Here is a 26,418-nt window from a genome sequence, read left to right as displayed (position 1 = left end):
TCCGACATTGCTAGTGGGAATGTAAAATGGTTCAGCTGCTGTGAAGACAGTTTAGTGATGTCTCAAAAAGTTAAACACAGAACTACCATCTAACTCTGCCATTGCACTCCTAGGTATATACCTCCAAAATACTGACAACAGGTACTCCAACAAGGACACGTACAAGCACGCTCCTAACAGCACTATTTACAACAGCCAAAAGTGGAAACAGACCAAATGTATGTCAACAGAGGGATGGATAAACATAACGTGGTATATAAACACCATGGACTAAAAGGAAGAATGCGGTACATGCTGTATGCTACAATATGTGTACGTAGAATAATACATGCAATAACATGGGTGAGCCTCCAAAACATTATGCTCGGTAAAAGAAGCCAGACACAGGAAGTCACCAATAGTATGATTCCACTGATATGACGTATAAAGAATAGATAAATCCATAGTGACAGAACACAGATGGATGGTTGCCAGGGGCTTGAAGGAGGAGGACATGGAGGAAAATTGCTTAATAGGTACCGGGTTTTAATTTGAAGTGATGGAAATGTTTTGGAATTAGAGGTGGCGGTGGTACAACACTGTAAATGTACTAAAAGCCACTGAATTGTTCACTTTAAAGTGCTTGATTTCATGTGAATTTCACCTCCGTAAATTATTTAAGTAGACAGAAGAGCATCATGAATCTTCTATCAGCTTTCCAGCTTTAACAGTCATCAATTCATATCTAATCACTTTCATCTGTAATTTATATACCATTCTGTTTCTGCTGTTTATATATTACTCTGAAGCAAATCTGGACATTATACAATTTCATTTGTAAATATTTCACTGTCTCTCAAAAATAAATATTCTATAAAAAATTAATAGCATTATCACACCTAAAAAAATTGAACACCAGAAGGCAATGTTTAAACGTTCATTTTCTGAATAGAAGCACAGCATCATTTCAGAATCTAAAAGCACAAAAAGTGATCAGGGAAAAAAATTACTTTGTCTTAATTCATACTCTTTAATCCTGATCCCTTTGGTCCAGGCAAAATCTCCTGTAAGCAGGCAGGTAGGTACTGTTAGAACTTTTCTTAGAGCTTATCTGTGTTTATATGTGCAACTACAAATGAGGGTTATCACTTGCCTCCCTTTTTCATATAGAAATAGCATGCTACTTACATAATTCTGCACGTTTTTTATTGAAGTATAGTTGATTTATAATATTCTATTAGTTTCATGTGTACAGCACAGTGATTCAGTATTTTTGCAGATTATACTCCATATTAAGTTATTACAGGGTAATAACTGTAATTCCCTGTGCTATTCAATATATCCTTGTTGCTTATCTATTTTATACATAGTAGTTTGCATCTGATAATCCTGTACCTGTAATTTGTCCCTCCCTGCACTTATTTTTTGCACTTATTTTTTTTGGTAAGAGAGAGAAGCCTTTATTTTTAATTTTATACTGAAGTATAGCCAATTAACAACGTCGTGATAGTTTCAACTTCACAACGTTTTTAACTTGCTGTATCTTGGGAAGCTAGTCCCATGAATACATAGAAAAGCTTTTAATTCTTTTTACAACTGCATATTATTTCACTCTACAGATATACTGTTGTTTATTTGATCAGTTCCTTATTATGGACACTGGGGTTATTGCTGACCTTTCACTATTACCGACAGGGCTGCAATGACTAATTATATATGTATATCATTTTGTATGTGTATAACATTATTTATGGGATTAAACCCCCCAGAAGCTGGATCATACCATGAGCCTCTGTCATTCTGATGGATATTACCATATTGTCCTCCAAGGGACTGTGATAGTTCACATTCCTTTAGCATCCCATGAAGGTTGTCCCTCTGGGAGGCAATTTGCAAGTGATGCCAGAAGGTTTGGTACATGTACATCTAGAGTCCACTTCAAAGAGTTATCATAAGGGAGTAATTTGTCAGATTTTCAAAGATTAAGCTACAAGGATGGACATCTTCATGTCATTCATAGTTAAAAAAAAAAAACAACAACACTTGAAAGTCAGAAAAATGGGCAACAGGATACTGGTTGAGTAATTTATGGTATGTATAAAGTTTGGAATGCCAAAGAGTCATGAAAAAGGACACAGAATTGTTATTGTTAAGGGGGAGAAAGTAGGTCACAAACAGAATGATCCCATTTTTAAAGCGTAATGCGTATACTTTTAAATACTCTCTCTCTGCCTCAATTTCCGCACCTGTAAAATGAGGGCAATAAATATCAGCTCACTGAGCTGCCATGAGGAATAAATGAGTTAAATTATCTAACGTGCTTAGAACAGTATCTGGTACAGAGGAAGCTCCAAGTCAGGGGTAGTTAAAATAAGTGGTAGAGTATTATTATTATTATCACAATTATATTCTAATTGCATAAGAGAAAGTTCTGGCAGACAATACAACAAAATTTTAGCCATCTTTGCAAGACCTGGAGTTACTGTTACTCTGAAAATTTTGCTCTTCTCTCTTCTCTTCTGTCTCTCTCTCTTTTACAATGAGACATGTGTTTCTGTAATATATATTATATCATGAAGTGCAAAAGAAGGGATAAGAATGGAATTCTGATGTAGACTTGGAAATCTGTACTCAGCAGAGCCCCAGGAGATGATGTGGAAAGAAAAGGCAGGAGGCTTTTTTGATCTGGTAGATCAGCCTCGGGCAGCGCCAGTCCTGCACACTAGGAAGAAAATGACTCTTTGGAACAGGCAATTGGAGGGAAGGTGAAGGCTCTCCCTGCCTATATGCACAAGGTTTACAGGGATCTGAACAATTAGAATGATGACAGAAACATTCAAATACAGCCAGTTACCCATGAGGGTCTTAAGATGAGGGGTCTGACTCACTGATCTCTGTGCTCCTAGTCCCCATCCTGAGGCAGGGCAGAAGTTCAATCAGTGTTTCCTTAATGAACGAGGTTCTGCTGTGTGACCTTGGGAGCGTTCTTTCACCTCCCTGAGTCTGTTTCCTCCATCACCAAATGAGAATATTAATGATCTCGCAGAAACTGTTATGAGGTTAGAAAGAAAAATCTGCACAGAGTAGGTACAGGAGCTTATTCACACTAAAGTGTAAATGACTGACAGTATTTTTTCCTAAAAAGCAGTTTTGTAGGGCAATAAAGGGAGAAGCCAGAAGATATCTAGTATGTCAGCCAGACTAGGTGCTGAGTGCTGTTCCAGGCACTCTGCATGCATTTATCTTGCCTACTTTCCATGTGACACGTACAGAAATTTAGTCACTTGAGATCAAGTGACTTACCTAAGGTCACACAGCAAGCAGATAGCATAGCCAGGATTTAAGCCAACTATGATTCAAAAAGTCCTTGCCAAAGAGCCCTGAAGGTCAACATGGACAAAGGCATGAGGAGGGAAGACAGTCTGGGGAGGGGGAGTGGGGATCCTTCACAGTCAGACTTTGCACTCTGCATGGTGTGGAATTACCCCATCGGCAGACAAACACATTCTTGGGACACTAGGAAAGAGGTCCCAGTTCCCCTCCCTCTTGCCCCAGACTGTAAAACAATTCTACTTTGATATTTCAAAGGAAAGTATTAAGATAACCTCATGAAGAAAATCAAGCCCGATTGGTTTTCTGTACATATACGTTCAGTGTTTTTTTGTTTGCATGTCCTGTGAGGAGGAAGAACCATAATACTAATGTCTCAGGACATTAGGACTTAATTCCCCCTGGGTGGTAGGGCCCCTGCAGACCTTACCCAACTCGTGCTAGGCCAAGCCCCCAAGGAGGGAGGAAAGATAGGGACCTCCACCCTCTACTTGCCTCTGGCTCCTGGGGTTGTATGTGAGTGCTCCCCAGAGCTGTGGCCTCAGCTCCCCTGACCCGTGGCTTCTCACAGACCAGCCTTTCAGACAAGGCACTGACTGTCCAGGCATGTTCCAAGCCACTGACTCGAGTCCCAGCCAGCCCAGGCCTGTTGCAATGAGTCAGCCTTTCACTGGGGAAAAACATGGTGACTGGCCGGCAAGTCACTTTTTCCAACTTGGCCCTTGTCCTGGGCTGGGTCTGGGGAGGCCTTCCTTTTTCCCTTTGGGATTCTACTGGCTATGAGGTGTTCCCCAGGGGTCTTAGGAACCCTGGGGGCTGGAATTGTTTTGTGGGTGGGTATGTTGAGTGGGTTCAACTGACACAGATGAAGGTCTCTCGATGTAGCTACCTGGTCTCCTTACCCACACACAGGAGAGTAGAGGCTACAAAAGTTAAAGCTTCATTTCCTACCAGGTGAGTGCAGGACAGCTATGGGGGAAGGGCAGACCTGACAACATCCATGCTGTCACCTTCACAGGCCAAGGTGGGACAGCAAACCCAGGTACCTGGAGCCTGGACCACGCTTGGCTCCTCACCAACTAGAGCGGTTTTCTGCAAGATGACGCTCCCTTGGGCCCCCTGAATTTTAAAGCAAGCACTGTTACCTTCTGCAAACCCGCCACCCCCTCAGCTCAATGCCAAGGGTCGGGTTTCAGAGCTGTTCAATTTACCGGCCTTTCTGACTCACCTCCAGCTTCCCCAACGTTCCTGAGGCCTTCCCTACAAAGCTACGCTGAGCGGATTCTCCCTGTGTGACAGGGTGGAAGGGAAAGCCATGACCATTAGTCAGGGAGTCAGGGGTGTGTGAGGGCAGGGGTTGGGCCCTTGGTGGATGCTGGAGCAAATCCTTTCTCTCCAGAAGGAATACTAATCTTTCTGCCTCTGAGACCCTTGCTTAGAATCGTCTCTTCTCTTTTGTGATTAATGAAGATTAATCTGTCCTTCCCCGGTGGCTCAGTGGTAAAAGAACCCATCTGCCAATGCAGGAGATGCGGGTTTGATCCTTGGGTCGTGAAGATCCCCTGAAGAAGGAAATGGCAACCCACTCCAGTATTGTTGCCTGGGAAATCCCATGGACAGAGGAGCCTGGTGGGCTATAGTCCATGTGGTTACAAAGAGTCAGACATGACTGAGCACATAATATTTCTTGCACATGAAGATTAACTTCTCAATCCTTCATTCATTCAGGCCATAGGCATTCACTGATAGTCTTTGTCAATAGTCCAGGGTTTTGGGCTTTGGGGTTGCAGACAGAACAATCACGCTTCTGCTCTTATGAAGGGGAGTCTCTGAAGGCGACACAGGCACTGACCAGATCCTGACACAGCAGATACCAGCTATCCACAACAGATATGAGGGAAGAGCACTCAAGGGCAGACAGCAGGGCTGGGTGTGGTCTGGGGTGTTCAGAGAAGGCTCACCTGAGCTGGCATAGATAAGGAGGATGTCTCTTAGGGTGCAGCAGGGGATGAGAAATGGTGTTGTTATGGGTGGAATTTGGAGAAGGAAATGGCAATCCACTCCAGTACTCCTGCCTGGAAAATCCCATGGAGAGAGGAGCCCAGCAGTCTACAGTCCATGGGGTCGCAAAGAGTCAAACACATGACTGAGTGCCGGAGCACATGGGTTGAACTGTGTCCTCCACAAAGAGATCTTGTGACCTTATTTGCAATCAGGGGGCCTTCACAGAGGTGAGCAAGTTAACATGAGGTCATGAGGGTGGGCCCTTGTGCCTGGTGTCCTTATAAAAAGGGGACATTTGGACAAGGAGACAGACATGGCACAGGGAGGATGCCACGTGAAGGTAATGGCAGAGACTGGAGGGATGCAGCCACACGCCAAGGAATCAGAGATCGCTGGCAAACCACCCAAAGCTGGGGGAGAGGCCTGGGACAGACGGAACCAACCCTGAGACACCTTGATCTCAGACTTCCAGCCTCCAGAAATTGAGACCATAAATTTCTGTAGTTTCAGTCACCCAGTTTGTGGTCCTTAGTTACAACAGCCCTAGGAAAGTAATACTGTGTTCCAGGCAGAGGAAATTCCAAGTGCAGAAGCCTTGAAGGTAGGCGTAGGGGGCAGATTTGAGAAAGAAGTGCACCCTGGTCAGAATGCAGAGTCAAAAACTCCTTTATCTCTAATGAGAGGGAAGTGGATCAGTGCGGGTGCCTCCAGCGATGATAGGAATAGCAATAAAAATAATAACCACCTTGAAGACGTATAGAGTGCATAAGATAAGCCTGGGGAGGCAGGAAGTAACTGGGCTACACAGAGGCTTCCTTGTAAGAATGAGGATTGTAGCCTTTAACCCTAAGAGAAATTGCAGGGCAGATGACCTGGTATCTAGTGTGAGCTGTGTGACCTTGGGCAAGTTGCTTTCTGTCTCTGTGCCTTACTTAGTTCCATGACCACGTACTCGCAGTGTGCTCAAGTTTGCCATCCTGCGTGTGATGGGCAGGGTGAAGGAGGAGAGAAAATGAAAGGAGTGTCCAATGTCCCTTTTTGTTCTTTGGAGCTTATCATCTACACGGAGAAATGACAAATTTTCGAGCCAGGGCACAGGAAAAGTATCAAGCGTGGTAAGAGGGCAGCCTCAGACATACTCGCAGGCTGAGGTGGACACTCCCCTCCAGGGTCTTGATAGCTGCATAGGCCCCCAAGTGGCTGTGTCTGTGCTCTGGAACTCCATCTCCCCCTGCTGCCCTCCACCCCCCAATAGCTGATTGATCCTGGGAATTAACATATGACCCAAGCTAAGCCAATCAGAATCTTTCCCTGAGATTTTTCTTTTCTTTTTTTTTTTTTATCTGGGGAAGAAAATTCAGTTTCTTCTCTAAGGAAACAGGATGCTGTTGGTGGCCATGTTTCCTGCCACCCAGAGGGAGCTGGTTTGAGGGAATGGAGCTGACAGGCAAAAAAGGAGATAAGACAGTGAGAGAAACAGAGCGAGAGAGTGCATGAGTGAGCCCCTTAGCTGTCCTGAGGCCTTGGCCACACTCAGGCTTTTCCTGTGTGCACACCAGTTACCCCCAGAGTCATCATCTCACATTTCTATTTTTGCTTAGGCTGTTGGAGAGGAGTTTCTGCAGTTTGGAAGTTCTGACTCTGAGTACTGTGTGGAGTGTTTGTTAAGGAAGTAACACAGACCCTGCACTTGGCCCCAGTGTGTGCTATCCTGTCAGAGACCAAGCAGCTTTCCCTGCTTTCCAAGGAAGCTCTCAGTGGGATAGAGAGAGGCCACCCTCACCTTTATCCTATGCAAGGCATTAGGGGCTCCACAATGTCTCCATGAGCCTTGCCTCATTTGTTTTGCTCTGCAAACCCTAAAAGGCAGAAGTGGCTACCTGCCTTCCCTTTTACTGTTGAGAAAACTGAGGCACAAGGGAAGAGAAATCACTTTGTATGTAAGTGGTAGAGCCCTTTGTAAGCCCTCTGGTCCTTAATACAATGCACACGAGACAGAAGTAACCCTGGGCAGTTCAAGCTCTCATCAGGGAAGGAATAATTGTCCTCCTTTGATGAAATTATCAGTAACATTTTCCTGCAGATAAAGAAGGGAAATGACCAAAGGTTGGTGTGGGGTATAAAGTGTGAGTTCAGGAAGGCAAGTGTTATCTTTTATCTCCATGAGCCTAGTAATAGTTCTACACATAGCATTGTGAGATGTTTAATATATGTTTGCTGAAAAAAGAATGGTATATTATTTACTGAGCACATACTATGTGCTAGGCACTGTTCTGTATGCTTATGGGTAGTCATTCAGCTAACCATCACCAAGCCCAATGAGGTTGGCATTTATTGTGCCCATTTTCTAGATGAGAAGGCTGAGGTAAAGAGAAAAAGTGGGTCACTTACTGAACTCACACAGGTGGTAATTGTCAGAACGACTCCAGCTACCTGGCTGCATGTGCACTCTTAACCACTGGGCTATCCTGCCTATTTCTGGATGAATGAATGGAAGCACACAAGCTGCTTTCAGACACACACATACACATATGTTTAAGGAGAGCTTGCAGTGGAACAGAGCAGATAGGGAGGAGAGCCATGCAGTAGTGAAGCTGGGAGAAACTAAAGCTCCAGAAAATTCTCCAAATAAGTGGACTGTGAATGAACCTTAAACATGGGTAGGGTTAGGGTTAGGGAATTGCCATACAACCCAGGAATCCCACTGCTGGGCATACACACTGAGGAAACCAGAAATGAAAGAGACACGTGTACCCCAATGTTCATTGCAGCACTGTTTACAATAGCCAGGACATGGAAGCAACCTAGATGTCCATTGGCAGATGAATGGATAAGAAAGCTGTGGTACATATACACAATGGAATATTACTCAGCTATTAAAAAGAATGCATTGGAATCAGTTCTAATGAGGTGGATGAAACTGGAGCCTATTATGTAGAGTGAAGTAAGTCAGAAAGAAAAACACCAGTACAGTATATTAATGCATATATATGGAATCTAGGAAGATGGTAATGATGACCCTATATGCGAGACAGCAAAAGAGACACAGATGTAAAGAACAGACTGTTGGACTCCGTGGCAGAAGGCAAGGGTGGGATGGTTTGAGAGAATAGCATTGAAACATGTATATTATCATACGTGAAATAGATTGCCAGTCCAGGTTCAATGCATGAGGCAGGATGCTCAGGGCTGGTGCACTGGGATGACCCTAAGGGATGGGATGGGGTGGGAGGTGGGAGGGAGGTCAGGATGGGGAACACATGTACACCAATGGCTGATTCATGTGAATGTATGGCAAAACCCGCCACAATATTGTAAAGTAATTAGCCTCCAATTGAAATAAAAAAATATTAAAAAGTAAATAAATAAAATATAAAAAATAAAAATTAAAAAAAATGGGTAGGACTTGAATGTCAAAAGAAAGATATGGACACTTAGGTCTGGAATCTCCTTATTTTCCAATCCACGTAATAATTGCCTTAATGAGTTGAGAGCTTTCTCTGTGCCCTGCACCCTACCTACTTCATCTTCTGTATCTTCCCACCCCCTCTATGTCAGAAGCCTCCCTCATCACCCTTCTGTACTGCTCCCTCGCCCTTGCAGTTCAAAGAAAGATCAGTCTTATTGGTCATTCTTTTCAAAACCAAAGTTGATGATGACCAATTGTTGCTAAGGCAACAATTGACCTACACTTATGGCATCTACAGGCCCGAAGAGTTAAGGCCAGAAAGACTGTGTGTGGGTCAAGACCCAGATGTGGACTAGATCCACGGATGAGGGTGAAAGGGCCTCAGTGACGATGGCAGAGCCCAGAGTGCACTTTATCTGCAGCTGCCTTTGCTGGAGAACTAGATTTCACTCCCTATCTCTGCTGGAGATCTCGCAAGCACCCACTGCACCCTGGTGCAGAACGGCCTGCTGTGCGCTCTGAGGCCCCATCAACCATGAGACAAGAAAAGACACAGCCTAACTTCAAAGGGCTGCAGATGACAAGGGCGGCCCAGCAGAGCCCAGTGACCCCGCGGTGAATCCAGCTGCATCAGGATCCAGCCGGCGCAAGACAGCCGGCGACAGGGAGTTGCCCTGAAGGCTTCAGGAGTCCTGGCATTGTCCACGGAGATTTGATAGGAATTTATTGTCCACGCAGCCTCACCTTTCAGGAGAACAACCTCTAGGCTCTTTTGGGGGATTCCCAGGGCTAAACAAGGGCTTCCTTGTAGTTCAGTTGGTAAGGAATCTGCCTGCAATGCAGGAGACCAGGGTTCGATTCCTGGTTTGGGAAGATCCCCTTGAGAAGGAAATGGCAACCCACTCCAGTATTCTTGCCAGGAAAATCCCATGGACAGAGGAGCCTGTCAGGGTACAGTTCATGGGGTCACAAGAGTTGGACACAACTTAGCAACTAAACCACCAGGAATAAAAGTCCTTTGGAGAAAAGTGGCCTTTAAAAAACTGCACCCTCAAAAATAGACTCATAGATACAGAGAACAAACAAGTGGTTGCCTGAAGGGAGGGGTGGAGGTAGGGGAAATAGGTGAAGACATTACAGAGCTACAAACCTCCAGTTACACAATAAGTCATGTGCAGTCCTTACAGGTGAAATCTAAAAGGAAACAATACAAATGAACGTGTCTACAAAATAGAAACAGACTCACAGACTTACAGAATGAACTTATGATTGCCAGAGGGGAAGGATGGAAGGGATAGTTGGGGAGTTTGGGATGGACATGTACACACTGCTATATTTAAAATGGATAACCAACAAGGACCTACTATAGCACAGGGAACTCTGCTGAATGTTACGAAGCAGTCTGGGTAGGAGGGGAGTTTTGGGGGAGAATGGACACTTATATATGTATGGCTAAGTCCCTTTGCTGTCCACCTGAAATGGTTACAACATTGTTAATCGGTTATATTCCAATATAAAATAAAGTTTAAAATAAATCAGAGATTTAATATGCAACATAAGAAATACGGTCAATGATGTTGAAGTAACTTTGCACGAGGACAGATAGTTACTGAACTCATCATGATCATTTCAGAAAGCATGTGAATGTCAAATCTTTATATAAAACACATGGAACTAACAAATGATTATATGTCAACTATATTTCGATTTTGAAGAATTTTAAAGTATTTTTTTTAAATGCATCGTCACTCTTAGGTTTCCCTGGTGGCTCAGACAGTAAAGAACCAGACTAAAGAATCTGCCTGCAGTGCTGGAGACCCGGGTTAGATCCCTGGGTTGGAAAGATCTCCTGGAGAAGGGAATGGCAACACTCCACTATTCTTGCCTGGAGAACCCCCATGGATAGAGGAGCCTGATGGGCTACAGTTCATGGGGTCACAAAGAATCAGACACGATTGAGCAAGTAACACTTCACACTCTTAGACACACAAGAACTTTTAAAACTTTGGAGGCTTTTCTTTGTTCCTGGAGCTATTCCAAGAACTTTGTTTGCACAACCTCACTTAATCCTCAGGACGTCTGGATGCAGAAGCAATGACACCCCTTAGTATAAGTAGTGGGGAGACTGAGGCTCAGTGACATCCTCCAGGTTATAGACGTGGCAGAGCCAGAAGTCCAACTCAACTCTGGCTTCAAATCCCTTGCTTTTCACCCCGATGCTACACATTCACAGAAAACTAGATGTTTGACTCCCATCTGTTTACCCAGCAAATATTTCTTAAGCCCCTACTCTGAGACAGGCACTGTTTTAATAGATGCTGGGGACATCATAGTACATAAGTGAAATAGGAAAAAACCCCTGCCCTCAGGAAGCGTACAATGCATCAACAAAATCAAAACAGCATCAAAAGGCAGAAATTAGTCTTATTACTGGTAATGCAGTTGAGATATTAACTGTCTGTCTACTCCACAGACCCATTCCTCCACGTTCTGTTATTGGACAAATAGTTGTTGAAAGCGTACTAGGGATCAGGTGCTGTTCCAGGCACAGGGACCTCAGGGGTAAGCCAAATACATGCGGCCCCTGCCCTCATGGAATTGACATTCTGTTCCACTGTTCTTTCTAAGCTGTAGCTACTGCTCAGGGAACATGAGCTGTGCTGACTTGAGCCCCAGGGAAGCTGAGGCTGAAGTTGTGAGAAACAACCAGACCAGCACAAGTGTAAGGGATCATAGATGTCCTCTGCCCTCTCCCCCACAACACACGGTGACCCCTGACCCACAGGGTGTTCAGAGAAGCTTGAGGGCAGAAGTCAGTAGCTCTGAGTCTTAACTAGCTGTGTGACTGAGCTAGTCATTTCAGCTTTCCCGGCTCCACCTTCCTCATTGTACAGTGAAAACAGAAGCTCCTGACCTGCTGGCAGATTTGTAAGATGTGATGAATTCAAATGAAATAATGACTCTCTGAGCATTTCTGGATTTACCTTCCAAGTCCTATTCTACTTCAGTCTTTCAGTTCTTCACTTCCCGTAACCATAATGCTTCAGAAAGGAGCCCATAAACTCATTCACATGAAGGTATAAATAACAAAGAAGCTTTTTAAGCCTTGGTCCTGCCAGGCCTACAGGTTTTCTTGTAAAGAAAAACTGATTCTGGCCAAAATGGAGTAAGAGGCGCCAGATTTACTCTCCCACCTGAAATAAAAAGCACCCTAACTGTGTCCTTAGGTAAAACTTGATAATATTCATAAGATTGAAAAAATTCCAGTGCCCAAGAAGGAAAAATTCCTGATGTCTGCCATACAATCCAAAGAAGTCCCAGCTAGAAATATCTTGGACTAGAATGTAAGCTCCCTTAGGGCAGGGGTTTTTGCCTGCTTTATTCTCTGCTGTATCCCCAGTTCTTACAAGAGTACCTGACACATAGTAGGTACTCAGTAAGTACTTGTTGAGTAATAAATGAATGACTGCCTGTCACACATCAGTGAGGAAGAGTGGCAAGTCTGCACAGAGTCTCAGAAACCACCCTGTGCTCAAGGCCTGCCAGATGGATCAATTCCTCAAATCTTGGTGGGGAATGAGACCCTCTAAACAGTGACAGTCTTGAGGGGAGGGAACCCCTAGGACGAGCCCTATTTTCACGTAGGAAGGAAAAGGAAAGCTTGTACTCAGCGATAACCATCGCTGTGAACCACTGCTCCCCACAGCACCCCCTCCCTTCAGCCCAGCCTGTTTACTGGAAGGCGCGACCCTATTTCCTACATCCTGGACATTGAGAGCTTTCATCACTGGCTGAAGGCAAGGCCGTGAAGGCTGGATGTCAGGGTCCTGGTGAGAAGTCACGTGGGAGCTGGGTGAATGGAGGTGGGCAGCAGTCGATGTTACCCCATGGGTAAAAGCAATCTGCTCATTCATTTGTCAGTCCTCTCATTTCGCACAAAGTGATGTGGGTCAGGCCTCACACTCGCATGGGATCTCTGGAGATGAAAACGAAAACAGTGGTGATTAAAATAATTATAACAAGCTACCGTTTCCTGAGTGATGACTTTAAAAAGCAGTACGCTGGAGCGGCTCAGAGGTCGGCTCTCAGCCAGTCTGCTTGGGCTCCTGGTCATGGCTCTGCTCCTTACCAGGGGTGTGACTAGGCCAGTTACCTAACCTCTCTGATCTCCATTTTCTTGACCCTAAAACAAGCTGCTATAATGCATTAACACACCTAAAGCACTTAGAACCACATGGGTATTTCTGGGGTTGGTGTCCTGTTAGACACTTTCCAGCTTTAGGCTGAAAAGGAGATGGTACTGTGGTTAAGAGCTTCGATTTGGATCTTGGGCACCCCCTTATTCACTGTGTGACATTGAGCAAATAATTTACCCTCTTTGAACCAAGTAATGCAAAGTAAACCCCGTGGAGGTGAGCAATTCTGCTTTGTTCACTCCTCTCCAGGACCATATGCCATGGCTGGCTCCATAAATCTATCTTGAATGTATGAATGAATATATAATAATCAAGACCAGCTGCATCATTTGCAGAGCCCCATGCAAAATGAAAATGCAGGGCCCCATGCTGAAAAAGTATCAAGAATTTCCAGACAGCAATGACTGAGTATAAACCCAAGTGTGGGGCCCTTGGAAGCGCGTAGTGGCTCTGCATGACTTCATGGGCCACGTGCTCTCAAAGCTGGCCTGATAACCATCACTGCTCCGCATCGTTCACATGACAGTAAAGTCAACTCCTGCACAGAAAGCAATGAGTGCACCCTTGGCCCAGAGCAGGCTCTGAGTTCATTAACAGCATCCCATCAGGTTTAATGTTCACTCACTGCCTGAGGCGAGCAGACAGGTTTTGGCCCATTTCATAGGTGAGGGAAAAGGGGCCTAGAGGGCAATTAAATGACTTCTTCTCCATCCCACTGGATCTGATGGTGGGGTCTGAGCTCAAGTGAGGCTGGTGCTGACTCCATGGTAAGAGAACTGTGAGTGGAGGAAAGGAGCGGGCCCAGAAGTCTGGGGGCAGCTGGCAAGGCAGAGTCCTGGGCTAAAATGGGGCTCCTTCCTCAGGGCTAATTGTCTGAACCCCCAGGGTCTGTTCCTGTTGTTCACTGGGGAACCCACAGGCCGACAGGCTGTGGAGCTGGAAAATGAGCTCTGCCTGTCCTACGACACACCGTGAGCACAGAGGGGTCCAGGCCAGCCTCTCTCCCCGCAAGTCTAGCTCAGAATCAAGGCTGAGGTGAAAAGGGCAGAGCCTGGGCTGAATTTATGGATTTAAATCCAGCCTTTTCCACTGAGACCCCTCATGTCTCCATTTCTTCCCTGGGGTCTAGAAAGCTGCTGTGACCCAGGCCCGCCTGCTTTCCTGGTGCCCCTCCTCCCACGCTTTTCGCTGCTCACCTCTGCCCCTCCTTGGAGCTCTGGTCAACCCACCAGGCCTTTCCCACCCCAGGGCCTTTGGTCTCCTGCTCCGAGCAACCTTCCCTGGGCTCCTCCTTGCCCATTCAACCCTGGCTCAAACATCATCACGAAGAAAAGCCTGCCCTCAGCATCTTTTCTAAAACACCCCTTCCTTGGCTTTCTAATGGTTAGGACTCAGCGCTTTGACTGTGGGGCCCTGTGTCCCATCCCTGATGAGGGAACTAATATACTGCAAGCCATGTGGCACAGCCAAAAAACACCACTGTACCCCCACTGACTCTGCATCTCCTTGCCTTGTGTGCTCCCGACCCCAACTGCAGGCACTATCCTTGCTGATGCACTTACGTGCTCATAGCGGGACTCCTCCACGAGAACGTCTGCCTGTAAATGGGAGGCAGGGACTGTGCTCTGAGCTCCCTCTGCTGCATCCAGGACAGTGGCCACTACACAACAGGGACCCAGTAAGTAACTGCTGAGTCAGTGGATGACCAAGTAACTCAACAACTCTGGGAAAGTGACTCGTGGGCTCGAGCCTCAGTTTTCCCATCTGTAAAATGAGACTAATACCAACTTCTTCAGGTGGATGTGTTAGAATAAAGCTGCCATCGTGGGAAGGGATGGATTGGGAGTTTGGGATGGACATATACACACTGCTATGTTTAAAAGAGATAATCAAGAAGGATCTACCATATAGTGTAGGGAACTCTGCTCAATATTCTGTAATAACCTAAGGAGGAAAAGAATTAGAAAAAGAACAAATACAGGTATATGTATAGCTGAATCACTTTGCTGTACAGTTGAAACTAACACATTGTTAATCAACTATATTCCAATACAGTTAATCAGCTCTGTGTGTGTGTGCTTAGTTGCTCAGTCATGTCTGACTCTTTGCAACCGCATGGGCTACAGCCCGCCAGGCTCCTTTGTCCATGTGGATTCTCTAGGCAAGAATACTGGAGAGGGTTGCCAGCTATACTCCAATATGAAATAAAAATTGTACAAACAAAAAATAAAGTTGTGATCAATTGAGGGCTTACTGTGTGCTGGGTACCCTACTGCATACAGAATTTGCCATCTACAAACGACTTGATTAATGACAACTACGGAGAAGGCAATGGCACCCCACTCCAGTACTCTTGCCTGGAAAATCCCATAGATGGAGGAGCCTGATGGGCTGCAGTCCATGGGGTCACTAAGAGTCGGAGATGACTGGGCGACTTCACTTTCACTTTTCACTTTCATGCACTGGAGAAGGAAATGGCAACCCACTCCAGTGTTCTTGCCTGGAGAATCCCAGGGACGGGAGGGTCTGGTGGGCTGCCATCTATGTATGGGGTCGCACAGAGTCGGACACGACTGAAGCAACTTAGCAGCAGCAATGACAACTATTACTTACATTCCTATCATCGCTACTACTACTAAACCACAGAAGTTGCAGTCCCTGAATTGAGGGGCTGAACTCTGAATCCTGAGATGTTCCTCAAGAAGACCATGAAGACCCAATGCAGGAAGACAGAGCTGGGGTGGAAGCAAAGGCCACTTCGGAAAAGAAAACTGGCCGGAAACTGTCTGAGGGGTTCCTTCTTCTGGGATTTCTCTGTTCTCTCCTGACCATCCCTTGCCACTCTGCCCCCACACCGCCCCACCCTCCCAACCACACACCAAGAATAACCCTTATGCCCTGGGAGCCTCGCTGTCACAGCTTCCTGCTGCTACGATCATGGGCTGCTAGGCGGACTCCGAGGGATTTTCCAGCTCAGAGCAATGCTTAGCGGGACCTGAAGCAATGTGACATAAGAGGGGCTGTGATGCAGACCCAGAGGCAGGAAAACCCCAAGCCAGCACCAACTGGGAACTGGAGCGGGGCCCTCAGAGGGCACCTGGGCCGCAAGCCCCAGCAGGAGGAAGCAGGCCTTCTCTCTGACCTTGCCTGGTGGCCATCCACAGCGGCTTGGTGACAGTGAACACTGTCCTGGCCATCGGCCTGGAACAAGAAAGTCAACTTCGTGTCTGAAAAGTCTATGGCCAGTAGGTTCTCATTAGTTATCTGTTTTGTATTTAGTAGTGTATATATGTCAATCCCAGTCGCCCAATTCCTACCACCACCACCCCCCCATAAATGATTCAATTTGCTGTGCAGCAGAACCTAAACACAACATCATAAAGCAACTATATACTACAATAAAACATTTCAGCTCGGTCCTCTGTGATGACCTAGAGGGGTGGGATGCGGGGGGTGGGAGGGAGGCTATAGAGGGAGGAGATATATGTATACTGCTGCTAAGTCCCTTCAGGCATGTCCGACTCTGTGCGACCCCATAGACGGCAGCTCACCAGGCTCCTCCGTCCCTGGGATTCTCCAGGCAAGAATACTGGATATATGTATACTTATGGCTGATTCACATTGCCATACAGCAGAAACTAACATAACATTAAAGCAATTATCCTCCAATTTAGAAAAAATTCAAAGAAAAAAACTTTAAAAGAAAGTCTATGGCCAGGCTGGATCCAAATGAATTCCAGTTTAGAGACCTGCTTAAGTCCTTGAGGAAGTTCCGTTTCCTCCGCCTGCTCTTCCCTTTCACACAGTCACCTAGGACTCTGTTGTCCTGAGCTAACCCTGGGCTGCCTCACTGATACCCATCGCAGTCAGATACCATCCCTAGAGAGTGATCATTCCCTTGGTCTCTCTCTTCTAATCTCCACTTCTGATATCTATCTTTTTCTTCCAAACCTGTTAAGGGACCTGGTTCCTAGTTCTGCCCTGGCTCTGACTTAACTCAATGACATTTGAACAATTTCCAGCCCTTCTCTGAGGCATCCGGGGCCCATCTGTAACACGAGGCCCCAAGGGGTCCCTTTCAACTCTGACATTCTAAGATTCAAGGTTTAGAGATTCTACCGTAGACTCCTTATCAGAAGGCATGCCACCAACCCCTGCTCCCACCCCCAAGACTTGATAGATTCATACACAGCACAATGAGCCTGTCAAGGATTTAGAAAGATCCCTGTTCACCTTCCCTAGCCATGTGACCCTGGCTTGGTCTCTATCAAATGGACAGAGGATAAGATGTTTAGAGGACTGAAAAGGTCAAGTGCCTAACAGTGCCTCCTAACACCCAGCAGGTGTGTGTGAACAGGAAGCCACTATGAATTTAGAAGAAGAGAACAAGATGACAGAAAGTCTGAAGGGAAAAAAAAAAACGCCAAAGAATTGATTCAGCAAACATTTGGAGCATCTCCTACGTGCACTGGGGTTACAAACACGAATTTTGAGCTCAGGAACTCAGAATTCAAGGTGCTTGAGAGGACGAGGCAGATTTGTCAGCAAATGTTCTACCGTCTTCTGATTTCTCTGTTCTGAGTCCACCCATGGCCATTGTGTACATTTGTACACGTGGTTCACTGCACAGGGGTTCTGACTCAGAGTTAGTGGGCACCGAAATTCAGACCAGGTTCCATTCTATAAGCATGTGTCTATAGACCTATGTCTTTCTTGTGGGGGTGGATACTTTCTCCTAATTCTCACAAATGTGACACATGAGCTGGCCCAGGCCTGCTGCTGCTGCTAAGTCGCTTCAGTCGTGTCCAACTCTGTGCGACCCCATAGACGGCAGCCTACCAGGCTCCTCTGCCCATGGGATTTTCCAGACAAGAATACTGGAGTGGGTTGTCATTTCCTTCTCCAATGCATGAAAGTGAAAAGTGAAAGTGAAGTCGCTCAGTCGTGTCCAACTCTTCGAGACCCCATGGACTGCAGCCTACCAGACTCCTCTGCCCATGGGACTTTCCAGGCAAGAGTACTGGAGTGGCGTGCCATTGCCTTCTCAGGGCCCAGGCCTGCAGCTTTTGCATTTTCCCTGCTCTGATCCACTCAACACCCCACAGTAACCAGAGTGATCATTTTAGTTTCCAAAGGACATCACCACCTCCCCTGCCCAAAGACACATGCCTATGAGTTCTCCATCATCCTTGACTTACCCTTCATAATCTACCACCATCTCCTTCCCCCTCGTACTCACATACTCCACAGATAGTACACTGTCCCTCCATTTCCTTCAACAAGTCATGCCTGCCTGGCCTTTGGACACACTGTTCCCTCTGGCTGGAATAATTCCCTTTCCCTGTTTGGACATCAAATACCTCCAATCTCCAGATCTCAGTTTAGATATGATTCTTTCCAAACAGTCTTCTTTGAATCCCGAGTGCTCCCACTTCATCAGATCATGTTTTTTCTCATCTGCCCTCAAAGCCCCAAAGCTTCTCCAAAACACTTGTCAGAATTGTAATTAAATGATTAGTAGTATTAACAGTGGATGACTGCCTGTCTCCCCTGAGAAATTAGAAGCTCTTGGAGCACGGGTACCATGTGTGTTCTATGCAGCACATGCTCATCATGCTATCTATTTGCTCTATGCTGTAACCCCAGTACATATAGGTGGTGTTCAATAAATCATCATTGAATAAATAAATGACACTTGCTCAATATAATGAAGGCCAATGGAGAGCTGATGCCACTTGTCTGAGAAAGGAACAGTTGCAAACAGGAAAGACTGTCAACAGAGAAGGTCTCCTTGTTTCAGGGGGAATCTAGTAGGGAAGTGGAGCTCCTAGGGCACACTGGACACAGGTAGGAGCACTGGCCCCCAGGGACATGCAGAGAGGGGCTACTTCCAGACATGTGGCCATCAAGTGAACGTCAGAGGTCTCATCTTTTCCAATTTTCTGGGTGGCCCCGGACACAGGCAGCCACTGTGCCTTTGCTGGTAACATTTATAAAAGATTCCTCAAATCTCCTGACTGGCTGAACGTGAACCACATTCGGTGCCAGATTTCATCATAAAACCGCAGTGTGGCTGCGGGAACCCCGACATGCCATCTTCACTTGGCTGCCTATTTGGGGGCAGACTGTTCTCTTGGATGCAAAGAGGGACCTTGTGGTCCAGGGAGAGCAGACCCAGGAGGCTGTAATGAATGCCTTCTCCAAGTGACCTTAAAATGCTTTCAGCTGTGGGGCAGGCAACGTGCCCCCGTGCCTCTGAGCACACAGCCTGTCTCAGGCCAGTTCATTTATCCCGAATTCACTACTTTGCAAGCATTAAATTTAAACTAGATTTTTACCTGATCACAGACATTTTCAAACATGTTCACAATGGGAGAGAAAGTCTAGAGAACCTCAACTCAGCTTCTAGAACGATCAGTTCATGGACAATTTTATTTATAGCCCTCCCCAAACTGGATTAGTTTAAATCAAATTCCAGATGACACAGCAAATTATCTGTAAATGTTTTCATTGGCTACTCCCTTTCAAAACGCCAAGCAATCCATATTCATTACAGGGGGAAAATGTTTTTAATTAAAAAAGAAAGAAAATGACGATCCATTTACTCGGGTGTTGATTTAAATGGAGCAGCTCTATCCAGAGGAGTCATTTAGAGTGGGTTGGGATCTGTGCTTTTGCATGACCCTGGACAAAGTGCCTCTCTGAGCTCCAGCTTTCCATGGGTGTAATATGGGTATAAGAACTGTTTGTCTCATCGAGGGCTGTTGCACGGCAGGGAGAGGTGGTTACTGTTGAGTGCAGCCTGGCCCATCGAAGACGCTTATCACCGGCTGGGACAGTAATCCCTGATGGAAGATCCTGCCTGGTCTAAGAAGTGCAACGAGCTTGGCACTGGAGCACTGCAGAAAGCACAGCTGCTTCACCCACGAAATCAGAGCAGAATTGCTCAGGAAGGGAGGCAGCCTCATGTGGGAGGGAATACTTCTGCTTGCTTGTGGGGGTGTGGAGTCTCAGATCCCTGGGCCATCTTAAATTGCTTCCAGAGGCTGACCTCAGGGCTGGGTTGTTGGCTAATCCACACCACTTGATTAGGTGACTTTTCGCCTTAGAATTCCACACCCTTTGCTCAGGAGGGACAGAAGGACAGAAAGGAAAATAAGGCCTAAACACCTCTGCCTTTTACGAATGGGAAACCAGGTCCAGCTGCGAGCCACTGGGACCCAAGAGCTAGTAATGGCAGTGCTAGGACCTGAGGCCAGGTTTAAACCTTAGTTTTCTCGTCTGTAAAATGGGTAAGGTGAAAGAATAGGCATGCCAACTCTCAGAGGCTGAAGGTCTACCAGGCGGAAGGTCAAGCCCTGGGTGCTGGTCAGAAAGTCAGAAAGCCGCTAAGTTGTTTATTGCGCTGGGATGAGGGCAATTTCTAAGAATCGGGACCATGAGTTTTCTCCCAAGAGAGTTTTGAAAGCAGAGCTTGCAGGGACCCTCTCCTTAGAGACAGGAGGTCACAGCTGAGGTATCTGGCCAGATGCAAACAACTTCCCTCTCTGTTCTTGTGAATGCTGATAAAAGGGCTTCCTTCCGCATTCTTGGGACCAGCGCTTCACCCCTCGCCGACGGCCAGCTCAGCCACCAGACCCCTCTTGTCACACAATCCTCCCACTGCCTCCACCCTCTCACCGACCTGGACCTGACCTTGCCCCAGACTGTCCTTCTGACAGGATTCGGGGCCACTGGCCAGTCCTCACCTCAGCTGGTTCCTTCTCCTCTTTCTTACCCTGGTGGGTTCGTGTTTCACTTCTCCCCCGGGGCAGCGGGTGGAGGCAGGGGTGGCCATACGTCACCTTATTTCTGGCAACTGTGGTGGGCCTCGGGAGCAGGGGGGTATCTAGTTAGGGTTCTGCCGACAGGCGCGCCTCCCCACCTGGCCGGCTCTGGTTTCCTCTTTTGCACCCTGGGGAGAGTCCTGTCTGCTTCAAGGGGTTAAGGGATGGAAACTAGTGATCACAGTTCACATACATTGAGGGTTTCCTCTGTGCCAGGGTCAGCCTGGGATGGATCTCCTTGAAACCTCATGACCATTCTTTTTTACACACAAAAACAAGCTCAGAGAGGCCAAGTAACTTGCCCAGGACCACACAGGAAGTAAGGGGTGGAGGCAGGATTTGAACCCAGGTATGGCGCCTCCAGAACAAGAACCCTTAACCACATAACCACACCGTCTTCCTAAAAAGTAACATCTGTACGACGCACCTGGAACTACCCGCCACAGAAGCTGCAGACTTTCCGAACATGAAAGTATCTCCTCCATGTGCACTTCCCCTCACATTTGAGTGACAGCTACAGACTGGACGCCCCCCACCTCCACCCCCAGACAGCTATCTTATTTCATGGCAGGAGGGCAATGGTGTCCCGAGTTTACACTTTTACTGGCTTTCTCGCATTGTACTGATGATGGAAGCGGCAGCTCAGACAGGTTAAGGGACTTGGGCAGGGTCACACAGTCAGTCGGGGGCAGCAGGGAGATTTGAAGGCACAGCTGACTCATTCTGTTATGGAGCATCTACTGGATCCCAGCCTTCGTGTCAAGTGCTGCGGATGCAGCGGGGTCCACAACAGGACTCCTGCCCTCTCAGGGATTACAACTGAAGGGAGGTGGGTAATAAACTGTTAGGTGACAGTCCTTTCCAGCTAGGCTGATTGCCCTACAAGGCTTTCTCCCCTTGCACTGTTGACCTTGAAATTGCAAACCCTCAGCAGATGGCCAGATCAAATGGAGCCAGCAGAACCACAGGGCTCTGGAGCTGGACTCCATGGCCACAGGTCATGTGGAGGGAATCTGAATGGCCTGTCAGGCCCCTGCTGCCCTCTTGCTCCTGATAACACCCAGCAGCTGCTGCCAGGCCTGTAGGCAAGAGGCCCCCCGGGGCTGCCAGGGCCCTGGGTGGGGCCCTGACTCACCGCCACCAGCCAACTCTGTCTGAACACTTCCCCTCCAGTGGCCGGAACACCCACTTGGAAACCAAGGTGAAAAGAGGGTGGGGCCCGGGCTGGGATTCGAGCCTGGCATCTGCAATTCACCTCCTCCTGCTCTCCTCAATAAAGGCACGATCCTTTGAGCACAGCCAACCAGGTGGCTGCCTGAGCCTGAAGCTGCTGACGTCTCACTGGGAATTTTGAAAAATCTGTCACCCCTTGCCTTCTTGGCCCCTTTCTCAGCACATCCTCCTGGGGCTGCCAAGGCCCCTGTTCAGTTTCCCTTCTCCTCTCTCTCCCCTTCTGCTGTGCTTTTCCCACAGTTCTTCACCCACTTTGCTTGGGAGGAGCATCACTCTCTCCCGTCCTCTTAAGAAACAGTTGCCCTCTTCCTTGCCTTCAAAACAATATTCCCAGATTGCCTTTTCCTTTCAAAAGACACTCATTTCACATGGGGTGATCATCACCCAATTAGAGGCATGACCTATTGTGACCAGTGTGCTCCAGTTACCGTCCTCTGGCCAAACACAAAGATGTACCATTAACCTTCCCTATTGTCCATCTCCTGTAACGGAAGGCTGAACCCAGCCCAGCTTCCCTATCGCAGGCATGCCCACTGAAAACCATCAAATGGTCCAGCCGGTTGTCTGTACCACAACAGAGGCCGCAGCTGGGGTGTGACAGGGGCGGCCCAACCGCTGGATTCTGATCTCATGGTGGGGGCCTTCGTACCTCTGTCCACAATGAGAGAGTCTAGCAAGACTAAGAGAAAGACAGATGGTTCAAAAGCAAGCCATGGAGATACACAAAGATGGAGAGATGGAGAACCAGCAAGAGGTAGTGTGACAGACAGTGAGAGGTGGGCGGGAGTCAGAAGGGAGAGAGAGAGAAGGAAACACTAGTCAGAGAAGAACAAGAGGAGGGAGAGACTTGGGCGAGGAAGGACAAGACAAACGCAAGGGAAAGGAAGGGAAAAGAACCACAGATTTTTTTAATAAACATTCCCAATACAGGGGGCCCAGGTTTGATCCCTGGTCGGGGATCCCACGTGACGCCACTAAAGATGCCACATACCACAACCAAGATCAAAGATCTGCAACTGAGATCTGACACAGGCGAATAAATCCATAAAGATAATTAAAAAAACAAACAAGAACCACAGGTTCTCGGAGCTGGAACGACTCTTGTTTGTTGTTGTTGGTATTATCCATTTTATAAATGAAGGAGAGAGTATAATCAAGTAAGGCTCATGAAATTGCATCCTCCAACAAATACATGTTCAAAATAACTGGAACCTCATGTCCAATATACTTTTTCTTTTTTTTTAATTTTTTTTTTAGGTTTTTTTTTTGACGACTCTTAAAAGGAGATTGTTGATTTAGCTCACACATGGGCTTCTAGACTCAGACTGCCTGGGTTCCCCCTTCCCACCTGTGTAGGGGAGACAGGTTACTAACACATCCTGCCTCAGCGTCCCCACCTCAGTTCTTAGGAGGCCTGCATGAGTGAACATGTGAAACAAGCCCTCCAGAAATGCTAGTCGTGTGTACTGTCACTTACTGGGCATTTCTATGGCAGGAAATGTGTGATGTGAGAGGCAAAGGTGCCAGGACCCCTCCCTTACAGTGAAGGGGTGTGTGCTGCTTATTGCCCCTGGGCTGTCTACCTCATTTGTGGTTAAAAATAGCACCCCCATCTACTCCCCAAAGTTTCCTAATTTAGATGATAGGCTTGTATCACCACCTTATTTCTGGGGCAGAGTGTGTGAGCAGATCAGGGTGGGTCAGGCCTGCAGGTGCCTGCCTGAAAATGACATTCCTGCAGGTGTAGGCAATGTCGGGGACTGTGTCAGCGGCGTTTCTGACTGTCCAAAGGCAGTCCAGGTTTTTGTGTGAAAATCGTCTTATTTTTTAAAGGAGCTTTCTTAGATGCTTCTCCTAGATGTAAATTTTTAGAGAATCATCCTCTTTTCAAAGTTCAGCAGCATGTGACAATGTTTCCAGATTTCCCTCTACACCAGCTCATCCACACCTGTGTTTTAGACCAGCAGGTGATCCGTTTCTAACCTCTCAACGAGAGGAAGTGACAGTGTATGGAGGGGAACGAGCCAAACATATAGGAGTTACCACCCAGGTGACAGGGTGGTGACACCGCTGAGGCCAGGGTGAGTCACATCACCCAGGAGGGGCAGCTACCTCAGCTAACAGGTGGGCAGTCAAGGAAGGCTCCCGGAAGAGGGTGACAAATGAGCTGATTCCAGAGACATGAGTGAGAACGGGTTCTAGACGTGATACAAACAGCAGCAGGGACTGTTTTCTTTGTTGCTTTCTAGGTCTGGGGCAGTGTTGTTAACAAGCATTAGCTCATTTAACAGGCACAATGACCTTAGAAATCAGGTGCCAGTGTTATCGTCATTGGCCAAAAGAGGAGACAGAGGCACAGAGAGGGTGAGAAACTTCTCCAAGGGCACACAGCCTGTGCCATGGGTTCCACCAACCATGCTTTTAAGCTCTACCCTGAAACACTCCACGGAAGGGCAGAACGACACACGCCAAGACCAGAAAACAAGAGATAGCAAGGCGCACTAACAAAGCCAAAGGCAAGTCACCTAGGCCGAAGCTTGGGATGTATTTCCCACCACATGAGGCAAGAAATTGGATTGCAGGTCAAGAGGCAGGAAAGTGACAGTGAAGCCAGGCTGTGCTAAGGAGCTGGGGCTTTTTCTTGCAGACTATGGGGAAGCACTGAAAGCTCTAAAGACCACACGATTCACACTCCTCTCGCCTCTCGCCTCTCTCCCCTCCGCCCTCTTAGAGGGGAGAAAACAGAGGCCCAGGAGGCTGGCCTCACTTCCCCAGGATCACACAGCCCACCTCTGGGGCCAAGCCTGGACTCCCAGCTTCCACCAGGCCTGGGCCCCACCCCAGGGAGTGACAAGTGAGAAAGGGAGAAGGCCCAGAACCAGCTTGCAAGACCTTACATCGAAGATTAAAGAGTTATCTGAACAAGAGAAATTAATCTGTCCCGACTCTGTTCCCTTGCACGCCCTGGGTGGACCCGAGTTGCTTTTTTTTGCCTCGCCCTCCCCACCCACCAGCCTCTTGCGAAGGGAGACAGCTGGGAGATGACTCTTCCTCAAAAATCCTGGGTCTGGGCTTCCACAGGCTCGGCAACTAAGAAAAGGCAACCAATCAGATGGCCTGAGTCAGGCCTTTCAAACCACTGGGTAGTAAATAAAGTCACTGGGAACCAAAGCAGCCTGTGCTGTGAAAGGCCTGTCAGGGTGGGGCGGCAGCCTTGCACAGACAATTACCACTTCTGCTCCCAGGGTTAGTACCTGCCCCCGATCGATTGGTGACTATGCACACAGTCAGGTAGCAGTGCCGACCACGGCGTTTAGAATGTGCGCGTCCTGGCGTGATTTCAGGGCAGAGTGGTCTCACTGCCCTCTGAGGCCCATCCCTGGCTGGTGGGCCTGTGTTCACTTCCATGGATGAATTCAAACACTTGTTTGGCTCAGGTGCTTAGAGAGACGCTGTGTGATTAATACGCAGTATTAATACGAACGAGGATTACAGGATATCGTTCCTACCTCATGCCAGGCGCTGGTCCCAGAGACTCGGGCAGGCAACGTCCCTCATTTCATGAGACTCCTACACTGGTAGAGGGGAAAAAAGCGATGCATAAGTCATAAAATAAATCATTTCGGAGACACCAGGGATGACTTAAAACCAGATTTCCCAATCTTGGCACTATGGACATTTGGGGCTGGATAAGTCTTGGTTGTAAGGGGCTGAACTGTGCACTGCGGGATATTCAGCAACATCCCTGGCCTCTGCTCATCGGATGCCAGCAGCCACCCCTGCCTCCCCACCCTCCAGGTATGATAACCAAACCTATCCTCCAGACACTGCCAAATATTCCCTGGGGTGGGGGTGCTGAGAAGGCAGGCAAAATCATCCCTGCCTGGCTGAGAGATCTAGGAGGAGCTCTTTGGTGAAAGTATAACACAATCCCCGTGCATAGTGTAAAATTTTCTAGTACTCATACTAAAAAGTAAAGAGGTGCAGGTGAAATAAATTTTAAAATAGCTTTCCTTTTACCCAGGATAGCTAGCATCATATCATTTTGACATGTAATGAAGAGAAACAGTTATTCAAGAGATATTGTACATAATTTTATTCTACACCTACAAAACTCGATGGATATTTTATACTCACAGCACATCTCAAGCTGGAGAGCTCAGTGCTAGGCCTCCTCTCCATGCCGCTGGAGCTGTGAGTTGAAGCTCACTCTGCTGGGAGCTCCGCGGAAAGACTGCCTGAAACTGAGGCCTCGCTCTTCACGTGGCCCTAAACCTGCGAGCAGGTTAGAAATGAGGCTCTCAGATGCTGGATCAGAAACTGCATCTTAACAAGCTCCCCCAGGTGATGCGTAAGCACATTCAAGTGTGAGAAGCCCAGAGTGAGGAACGCAGGGTGCCCAGGTGCCTGGTCCTGTCGGGGTGACTGAAGCCCGTGAAAT

The 26,418-nt window shown here is 47.3% G+C and overlaps 1 long non-coding RNA gene across 5 annotated transcripts in view; it reads right to left on the bottom strand.

Annotated features, from left to right (window-relative positions):
- Window positions 1–26,418, bottom strand: part of LOC147348202 (uncharacterized) — a 178,914-nt gene that overhangs the window by 146,510 nt on the left and 5,986 nt on the right. For 4 of the 5 annotated variants that reach the window (XR_015151226.1, XR_015151227.1, XR_015151224.1 and 1 more), the window contains exons 3-4: window positions 26,115–26,252; window positions 25,487–25,552 (exon numbers count right to left, since the gene is read on the bottom strand). This is a non-coding gene — a long non-coding RNA (uncharacterized LOC147348202). Of the gene's footprint in view, window positions 1–10,241; window positions 12,699–25,486; window positions 25,553–26,114; window positions 26,253–26,418 lie in introns of those variants that run through there. The other variant, XR_015151225.1, reaches the window with a different exon arrangement.

Source organism: Bos grunniens, chromosome 22, assembly GCF_055505025.1.
Source record: "Bos grunniens cultivar Pamir isolate PY7600 chromosome 22, Bosgru_T2T1.0, whole genome shotgun sequence".
NCBI classification, from domain to species: domain Eukaryota; kingdom Metazoa; phylum Chordata; class Mammalia; order Artiodactyla; family Bovidae; genus Bos; species Bos grunniens.
This window is presented reverse-complemented; position numbering and strand designations above follow the sequence as displayed.